This window comes from Petaurus breviceps, unplaced genomic scaffold (genome assembly GCF_028583685.1).
Source record: "Petaurus breviceps papuanus isolate PSGF00001 unplaced genomic scaffold, PetGlider_PUasm1.0 183, whole genome shotgun sequence".
NCBI classification, from domain to species: Eukaryota; Metazoa; Chordata; class Mammalia; order Diprotodontia; family Petauridae; genus Petaurus; species Petaurus breviceps.
In genome coordinates, this window is record NW_027185791.1 from 13,018,856 (window position 1) to 13,028,395 (window position 9,540).

Here is a 9,540-nt window from a genome sequence, read left to right on the forward strand (position 1 = left end):
TTAATAGAAAACAATCTTCTGTCTGACAAAAGAAAAAAAGTTTAATTTCAAATAATTAAAGATACCTAGTAGTTTGGAGTCTAAGAAAAGAGGTAATGACCCAATGCAAAATTTATTTTACAAGCAAACCTCTTTAATACAGAAATACAGATTAGGGCTAGATATAAATCTGGGAGTCACTGATGCAGAAAAGATAATGAAATATGTGGAACTAAAGGGATCGATAAGAAGAAGTAGGGAGGTCAGAAAAGAAAACTGGGCAGAGTTCTGAGGAACATCCAAGCTTAGGAGATAAGAAGTGAATAACAACAGCAAAATATGCTAAGAAGGAATCAAATAAATAGGAAAAGAAAGGAGAAAGTATGGGAGAAGTTAAGGGAGGAGATTGTCTAGGAAGAGAGGGTCAAATGCTACAGAAAGGGTTAAAAAAAGGCACAAAGGGACATTGATATGCTTTGAGAGAACAATGTCAGTGAAGTGATAAGAGGGCAACTCAAAAGTAGAGGGGCAAAGTATGGAGGGCTCTCTCCAGGAGTGTGGCAGTAAAAAGCTAGAGATGTGTAGGAAGAAAGTTGGAGGACATAGCTGCATTCCATTTCGTTTCAAAGGATAAAAAAGACCAGAGCACTTTGTAGGTAGTGAGGAAGTAGTTAGTAAAAAGGGAAAGACTGAAAATAAGTGAATGGATGAAAAGCATCTGTTAAGTACTTAGTATGCGACAGGCACTGTGCTAAGTGTTGGAGAGACAGACACAAAAAGATAGCTCCTGCTCCCAAGGAGCTGATGTTCTTATAGAGGAGACAACCCAAGTCAGATGGCAAAGTGGGACGTGGAAAGATGGTGTCTACTGTGGGGCCAGTAGTCAGGTAGGCGAGTTTGCATTCATTCAGGTACCAGTCAAAGCAAGTCAGCCCTGGGGCATTAATTCCAAAAATAAGTGGACTAACTTCATTTATCTGTATAAATAACATGACAAGGAGGAAATGAGGGAAAACCCCTGGAAGAGTTTTGAAGCATGAGAGAGAGAGAAATTGAGAAATCACTCAAAAGGATGTAGGAACAAATGAGCACAAGAGAACAAGTATTATTAGGCTTTGCAAAAAGATATGCGCTTTTTGAGATGTGAAATAGGAACGGTATGTGGGTATGCAGCACAGAAAGAGTGTTGGCTTTGTAGGAAGAATCAATTAATGCCTAGCATTTGTTAAGTGGATTATAAAGTACATGTACATGAATAAGGCATAAAAGAGTTAGAAAGGCAGACTGAAGCCAGGTTATGAAGGTCAAGTTTAAATACCAAAAAAAGGTGTTTTTATTTCATCCCAGAGGTAACAGGGAACCGCTATAGCTTTTTGAGCAAAGCCCACACCAGAGAGACCACTAACTCCCTACAGCTGAGTACCCTGAACCTAAGAGCCCCAGGGCTGGAACCTGCCATCCACAGCACTGCCACTAAAAGAGGACTGGCTGCCAACACCAGGTAAGCCCAAGGGCAACGAATGGTTCTGTTTCCATCCCAGCCCCATATACTCTTCCCCTCCCCACCTAGCCATCATTCAACCCTTGTGGAGACGGAACCTGGCAACTGCCTCTGCAAGTGTTATATAGTTCTTTCTTCTTCAGCCACGAATGCCAATAAACACACAACAAAGGCAGTACTCACCAACAAAGTCCTAGACACTGCAGAATGTCTCAGCATTACAAACTGATATGGTTTATCAAAGGAAATGACACTAAAGAAAATACATTACCCCATCTGCTTTGACACTAGGGGTCTACTGGGCCTTTGCATCTAACTTTCAGTTGAAACCTTATATATGTGCTATCTCTCCCTATTGGGGTTCTTAAAGTAGGACCTATGAACTTGGATTTTTAAAGAAAATTTCTGATAACTATATTTTGAAATAACTGGCTTTGTTTTCAATTTATGTATTTTATTTTGAACACTTACACACATTATTACAAGAAGTGTAGAGACTTCACCAGATTGCTAGTGGAGTCCATGACCCCCAAAAGGTTAAGAATCTCTATTCTATTAAAATGTGAGTTGAATCAGAGCAAGGACACCCTGGGTTTCTACTTGTATATGCAGCACTTTGCACATAATAAGTAATAATGCTTTTTAATATTATTCATTCATTCATGGTTTAGACCTACGCCTTAAGAAAATCACTGCAGCAGCTGTGTAGAGAATAAAATAGAGATGAGAGTACTTAGGAAAGTAGATCGGATATATTTACTACTTTATGAATTTGGGCAAGTCACTCCATATCTTGAAGCCTGTTTCCTCATCTATAAAATGAGAGGTTGGATTAGATGATTCCTAAGGACCCTTCCAGTTCTAAATCCTCAGAAAAGGTGGCCTTGATTTTAGAGAAATGTCAGAATTCTGCTCTATGAGCTGAGGGTTGGAGGCAGGCATGGTTTTGGAGGTGGCATTGAGAGCTTGGAGAGAGAGCAGCAGTTTGGGAATATCTACTTTAAAAATGTGATAGGCTGGCTGAGAACAAGATGTAGAAGAAGACAATCAAAATGGGGGAAATGTTAAAAATGTGTTCTCAAATACATTGCATGGTAGAATAGTGTCAGTTCATAAGACTTCTGTAAACTGGCAGTGGATAGAGATCTGCTTCTGTAGCCAGGAGGACATCATTTCAAGTCTTATTTCTGACACACAGTGACTGTCTTCTTCTTTTGTTCTTTTTTTATGTGTAAAATTTTATTTTTTCAAAATTTTTATCCTTGTTTGCTGATGTTTTTCAAGTCCACAATAATAAAAAGCATTGACAAAAAATCAAGCTTGGAAACTGTATTTTTGTAAAGTAATATTCTTTAGGAGAGATTATTTCTCCAGGACGACCTGCTAGCCCCATGTACTGCTGATATTCCTGATTCTCAATGGAGACCACATCTAATCCCTTAAGGTAGTCAGGATGTTTCTCTCTAATTCAGAAATCTACCTGAGAAATTTGTTTCTGGCAACAGATTCAGCACAGTTGTTATTGACATTCATAGCTTAAGTCTTAATTTTAATCTAATTTTATTTTACAAATAATTTTTTCAAAAGAAAATACCATGAATATCCCCCCTTTCTTAGCTCTAAGTAGGCTATTTTATTTCCAGAGCTAGGAAGCAATGACAAATCAGTCCATGTGTATATCTAATCAGGAGGGACCTTGAAACTACTGCTTCTAACTGTGATAAAAATACCCTTTGACCCAGTGATACAATTGTTAGGCACAGCTGGGAGGGATGAGAGAAGAAGGCTGGTGGACAATAATATGAAAAAAGGACATTAGTAAATCAATGTTAAAGGTTTTTAAAATTATTCAGTTTGTTCCTTAAAAAGCTTATACATTTTGGACATCAAGATACTCCAACAAGGGGAAAACTTTTAGCAGCTTAAAATACTTTAATGACTTCCCATGAAAGCCTTAGGAGTGCCTTATTTCATCCCGGCACCAAACCTGAACTAACAGTGTCTGCCTGAGTCAAGCCCCTGTCTGAATGCGGTAAACCTCATGAATTTGAAAGAAAAAACTCTATTTCAAATAAACTTGACATTTCTATTGGGCTTGTTTTTAAATTTTGCTTTTCACAAGGCAAGACTAAGACTATTTAGTGTACTGAGAAGCAGAGAGAGAAGGATGCCCAGTGAAACAGAATATATATGAATCTCTTCCAATAGGTCAGCAAATACTCTGATGCTACATATTTGTGGGAAGAACATGTTGATATCACTAAACATTCAAGAACACCAAATGCCACTCTAGGCAATATTGTGAATTAGACTTTCATGTGTTTTCTGTTTCTATCATTATAAGGAAACAAGTTACAGATAATTCTTTTACAGTTAATAGTCCATAACAAAAGGTGAAATTAATTTTCTATGGAAATTCTGTTGGCTTTCAGTTCTTTTTTAAAATTTTCCTTCAATCTGCTAGAAGTCACTCTACTCTCTTTAATGACTTTCATTTCTCTGGTGAATGAAAAGTTCTTAAATTTTAGGGTTTTTGTCAGAGTTGAGGTTTTAAACTGACCAGATGTCATGACTCTCTATGATATTTACGTATAATGAACTAAAAAGGAAAATCTTCACATTAGGAAGCCTTTTTATTACTGTCTGGTTTAAAAGCACCTAACAGAGTTTAGTCATGAGGCAAGTTTAATCATGCACCTTTAACTACCAGATTCACAAAACAAACAGAAGGTTTAGCATGGGAAGTAGAGAGAAATCAGGCAATATCCTCTAGCAACTATTCCAGTAAAACAGCATGTGGTGACTAAAATTGCTATGGGAACATGGGAGCTCATCAGGAAAATCTAGTACTAGGTGAATGTATTTATTCTTTAACATCTTATACCTCCATAACAAACAGAAGGCATTTAAGCAGATGTCCATAATCAGTACGATAAAATGTTAATGGAGACCAGACACATGTCTCCATTATAGAGCTTGGCATAATTTAACTCTTATTAAGAATAAACAGATCTTTGCACACATTCTTTGTAAAATATTTCAGATGATTTTAATTCATATGATAATTTCAAATGAATAAGAGGGAAGGCAAGTAAGGGAATAAACAAAAGATGAATTTTGCTTTGGTTACTTTACATCAATATGTAAAGTTTTGATGGGGGAAAAATAACAGTGCTAAATTTTCCCTCCCTCAAATGCCAGGTGAGGATGCTTTTTTCCTTTTCCAAACATTCAAGATATTTAAGTGCCAAAGTTGAAAGAAAAAATGAAAGAAAGTAGACCTCCCCTCCCCAAAGCTTACTGGATCTGAAATCATAAAAGAGCCCACCTGATTTAAGTCCTAACCAAATACATTCTGTGAGGACCATCTTGGCTTTTGGGAAATTATGATTTTATTCAGTAGAAAAACTGAGTTCTGATACTAATTAGTTATATGACTCTGGACAGGTCAATGAATATTTCTGGACCTGTTTTTTCATCAGTAAAATGATTGAGAAATTATTCCCAAGACCTTTTCTAGTTATAACATTAGATAATACTCATCTCCCATTCTGAATCCATTTCGAAATTCACTATTTTTATGTTTAACAACTAAAAGGCATATCTGTTGTATTTCAAGAAATCTTCCAAACCCAATGTACTTATAAATCTCTTATCATTAGCTTTTCCATATTTATCCTGATTATTTAAAATAAGGCTTTGTTTGTAATATAATTTTTCTATCTCTACCTTTAATAATTTTTTCTTTTGCCATTAAATATTTATAATGTAACCATTAGGGCATTTGGCAGTTTTAAGAAAGTATGCTTCCTATAATGGCCTTTATACAATTCAAAACAGATGGTAACCATAGTCATCTACTCATTTCTGATGCTAAAGGGAAGTCAGAATGCCAAATTTATGACATTAGTTATTTCCATGGCAACATACTGATGAAAATACAAGATCAGGATTTCTTCATAAGATCAATCAAAGGGAGAGAGTAGACTATAAAGGTGAATTCACCTCTTAAACATACGCTATCTTTGAATGACAGTAAGAGGAAAATCAAAATATACTTGGGAATTGAACTTTCTTTTGGGTTTCCCCTATACTCTCAAACTGTGGCTAATATGACAGTATTAATCCCCCACATCAAAAGTCATAGAGTTCATTAGTGACAGAGTTTTTTCTCTATTTTAATGATGTAAGCATTTAGACCTATAAATTTTCCCCTAAGTACAGTTTTGGCTGCATCCCTTAAATTTTGGTATGCTGTCTCACTAGTGTCATTCTCTTTAATGAAATAATTGATTATTTCTATGATCTGTTCTCTGAACCACTCATATTTTAGGATTAGCTTAGTTTCCAACTAATTGTTAATCTATCTTTCCATGGCCCTTTATTGAATATAATTTTTATTGCATTATGATCTAAAAAGCTTTTCTGTTTTTCATTGTGAGGTTTTTATGCCCTAATATATGGTCAATTTTTGTGTAGGTACCATGCACCACTAAGAAAAAAGGTATATTTCTTTCTATTCCCATCCAATTTTCTCCAGAGGTCTATCATATCTAACTTTATCTAAAATTCTATTCACTTCTTTAGCTGCTTTTTTGTTTATTTTTTGGTTAAAATTATCTAGTTCTCAGAGGAGAAAGTTGTGGTCCCCCACTAACACAGTTTTATTGTCTATTTCTATTTGTTCTGTAACTCATTTAACTTCTTTAAAAATTTGGATGCTATGCCACTTGGTGCATATATGTTTAGTATTGATATTACTTCATTGTCTATGGTACCTTTTAGCAAGATGTAGTTTTCTTCCTATAGGGCAGGCTAAGTGGTGTAGTGGATAGAAAGTTGGGCCTGGAGTCAGAAAGACTTTAGATCTGGCCTCAGACACGTACTAGATGAACAACCCTGGGCAAGTCACTTAACCTTTCTTGCCTCAATTTCCTCATCTGTAAAATGAGCTGGAGAAGGAAATGGCAAAGCACTTCAATATGTTTGTTAAGAAAATCTCAAATGGGGTCACAAAGAGTCAGGCATGACTGAATGACTCATTAAGAACAACAGAGTTTCTTTCCTTATCTTTTTCAATTAGATCTACTTTTGCTTTTGCTTTGTCTGATATCATGATTGCGATCTCTACTTTTTTTTACTTCGGCTGAAGCGTATTAGATTCTGCTCTAGCCCCTTCCCTTTACTATATCTGTTTCTTGTAAACAACACATTGTAGGGTTCTGGTTTTTAGTCCACTCTGCTATCCACTTCCATTTGATGGGAGAGTTTGGCCCATTCACATTCACACAGTGCTAAATTTTGCTATGTATTTCCCTCTGTCCTGTTTTTCCTTCTCTTTTCACCCTGTCCCTCCTCACAAGAGTTTTGCTTCTGACCCCCAACTCTCCCAATCTGCCTTCCTTTCTATGAGTACTCTCCCCCCCCTTCTTATCCCCTTTCCCTCCTACTCTACATGGTAAAATAGATTTCTATGTCTAACTGAGCACATATGTTATTTCCTCTTTGAGCCATTTGTGATGAGAGCAAGGTTCAAGCATTACCTGCCACCACCACTCCCACCATCTTTCCCTTCATCGTAACAGGTTTCATGTTTCTTCATGTAAGATAATTTATCCCATGCTACTTTTCCCATCCCTCTTCTCTCAGTGCAATTCTTTTGTTTTACCCTTAATTTGAGACTTTTTAAAAATATCATCCTGGGGGGCGGAACCAAGATGGTAGAGTAGAAGCATGACCTTCCCGTGGTTCTGGCTTCCACCTTCCCCAATCCATGTAGAAAGGGGACTCTAAACAAACTTTGGAGCTGCAGAACCCACAAAATGACACAGAGAAGCTAACCTCCCACTGAGGACAGCCCAGCAGGCCGGCAGAAATCGGCCAGCACAGTACCGAGGCTTTGGCCCCAGGGCGGGCCTAACCAGACGCCAGCCAGAGGGACTCCAGATCAGCAGCAGCTGTGGCCATTTCCAGATTTATCAACACATAGATGCAAAGGACAAAGTGAGAGGTCAGTGCAGTCTGGACTTTGGGACCCAGTAAGTGGGAGTGTGTGGCTTTTACCCCCCGGGGCGAGAAGCCGCTGAGACGCTGGCACAGCCAGCCAGTGCCATGTGGCGGCTTCAGCTCCTGACCTGTAAAGTGTAGAGGGAATCAAGCACCAGTCTGAGGGGTCATCGCTCTTGCTTTAACCTCCTTGGATCTGGATTGCAGTCTAGGGTGGAGGTCCTGGGGTGTGTGTCCAGCTTGCCAGAGAGTGTGGAGACCTCAGAGAGGTCACCCATCTAATACCTCCGGCAGCTGAGAAAACCCCAGCGTTTGGGACGAAAGCTCCCCTGTCTGGTGGCAGCGTCTTACTTTGGCAAAAAGCCCAAAAGTCAAGTAATTGAGTTAAAAATATTATCCAACAATAGCCAACATATGCCTATGCCTTCTGTCTATCAATACTCCTTCTAACCTCCCTAGTTCTTAAGAGTTACAAGTATCATCTTCTTGTGTATCACCTTATTGAATCCCTTGTGTTTTCTTTCCTGTTTACCTTTTTATACTTCTCTTGAGTCCTATATCTGAAAATCAAATATTCTGTTCAGTTCTGGTCATTTCATCGGGAATGCTTGAAAGCCCTCTGTTTCACAGAATATTCATCCTCCCCTCCCTGCCCCCTGAAAGATTATATTGTTTCACTGGGTTGGTGTTTCTTGGTTTTAATCCTAGGTCCCCCACCCTCCAGAACATCATATTTCAAACTCTCTGAACCTTTAATGTAGAAGCAGCTAAATCCAGTATAATCCTGTCTGTGGCTCCATAATATTTGAATTGTATCTTTCTGGCTGCTTATAGTACTTTCTCCTTGAATGGAGCTCTGGAATTAATCTACAATATTTCTGGGAGTTTTTGTTTTCAGATCTCTTTCAGGAGGTGATCAGTGGATTCTTTCCATTTCTATTTTACCCTCTGGTTCTAGAATATCAGGGCAGTTTCCCTTGACAATTTCTTGGAATATAATGTCCAGGATCTTTTTTTGAACATGGTTTTCAGGTAGTCCAAAATAATTCTTAAATGATCCCTCCTGAATCTATTTTTCAGTTGTTTTTTTCCAAAAAGACATTATTTTTTCATTCTCTTGATTTTATTGTCTCAATGTTTCATGGAGTCATTAGCTTCCACTTACCCAATTCTAGTTTCTAGGGGAATTACTTTCTTCAATGAGCTTTTTTACCTCATTTCACATTCGTCCAATTCTACTTTTTAAGGAGTTTTTTCTTCAGTGTATTTTTATACATATTTTCCCCTTTTTTTGTGCTTCCTTTACCAAGCTATTGACTCTTTTCCCAAAATTCTCTTGTATCACTCTCATTTCTTTTCCTAATTTTTTCTTCTACCTCTCTTATTTGTTTTAAAATCCTTTTTGAACCCTTTCAAGAGTTATTTTGGGGCCTGAGACTAATTCACATTTTTCTTTAATGCTTTGCATGTAGGCATTTGGACACCGTTGTCCTCTTCTGAGCTTATGTTTCGATTTTCCCTGTCACCACAGTCATTTTTTATGGGCAGGTTCTTTTCTTGTTTTTTGCTCACTTCCCCAGCCCAGTTAGTGACTTTTAACTTTATGTTAAAGTTGGGCTCTGCTCCTGTCCCCAAATTCTTACACAAAGACACAGGGCCTCACTGCCTTGCCATTGGCTTGTCCTGGGACTCAGGGTCTGGCTGTTGGCTTGTTGGAATATGGCTTCCTTGCCCAGGCAGACCTTTCCTGCCAGCTTTCTCAGCTGTTTGGGGCTAGAAAAACTGCTTCACTCTGTCATTTTATTGGTTCTGCTGCTCCACAATTCTTTCTAAGGGGTTACTTTAGAGTTGTTTGGAAGTAAATCTGGGGGACTTCAGGGGAATTCCTGCATTACTCCGCCATTCTGGCTCCACAATTCTTTCTGAGGTGTTACTTTAGAGTTGTTTGGAAGTAAATCTGGGGGACTTCAGGGGAGTTCCTGCATTACTCCGCCATTCTGGCTTCACAATTCTTTTTGAGGTGTTACTTTAGAGTTGTTTGGAAGTAAATCTGG

The 9,540-nt window shown here is 38.0% G+C and overlaps 1 protein-coding gene across 2 annotated transcripts in view; it reads right to left on the reverse strand.

Annotated features, from left to right (window-relative positions):
* Nucleotides 1–9,540, reverse strand: part of COMMD10 (COMM domain containing 10) — a 225,924-nt gene that overhangs the window by 105,188 nt on the left and 111,196 nt on the right. The window lies entirely within an intron of this gene.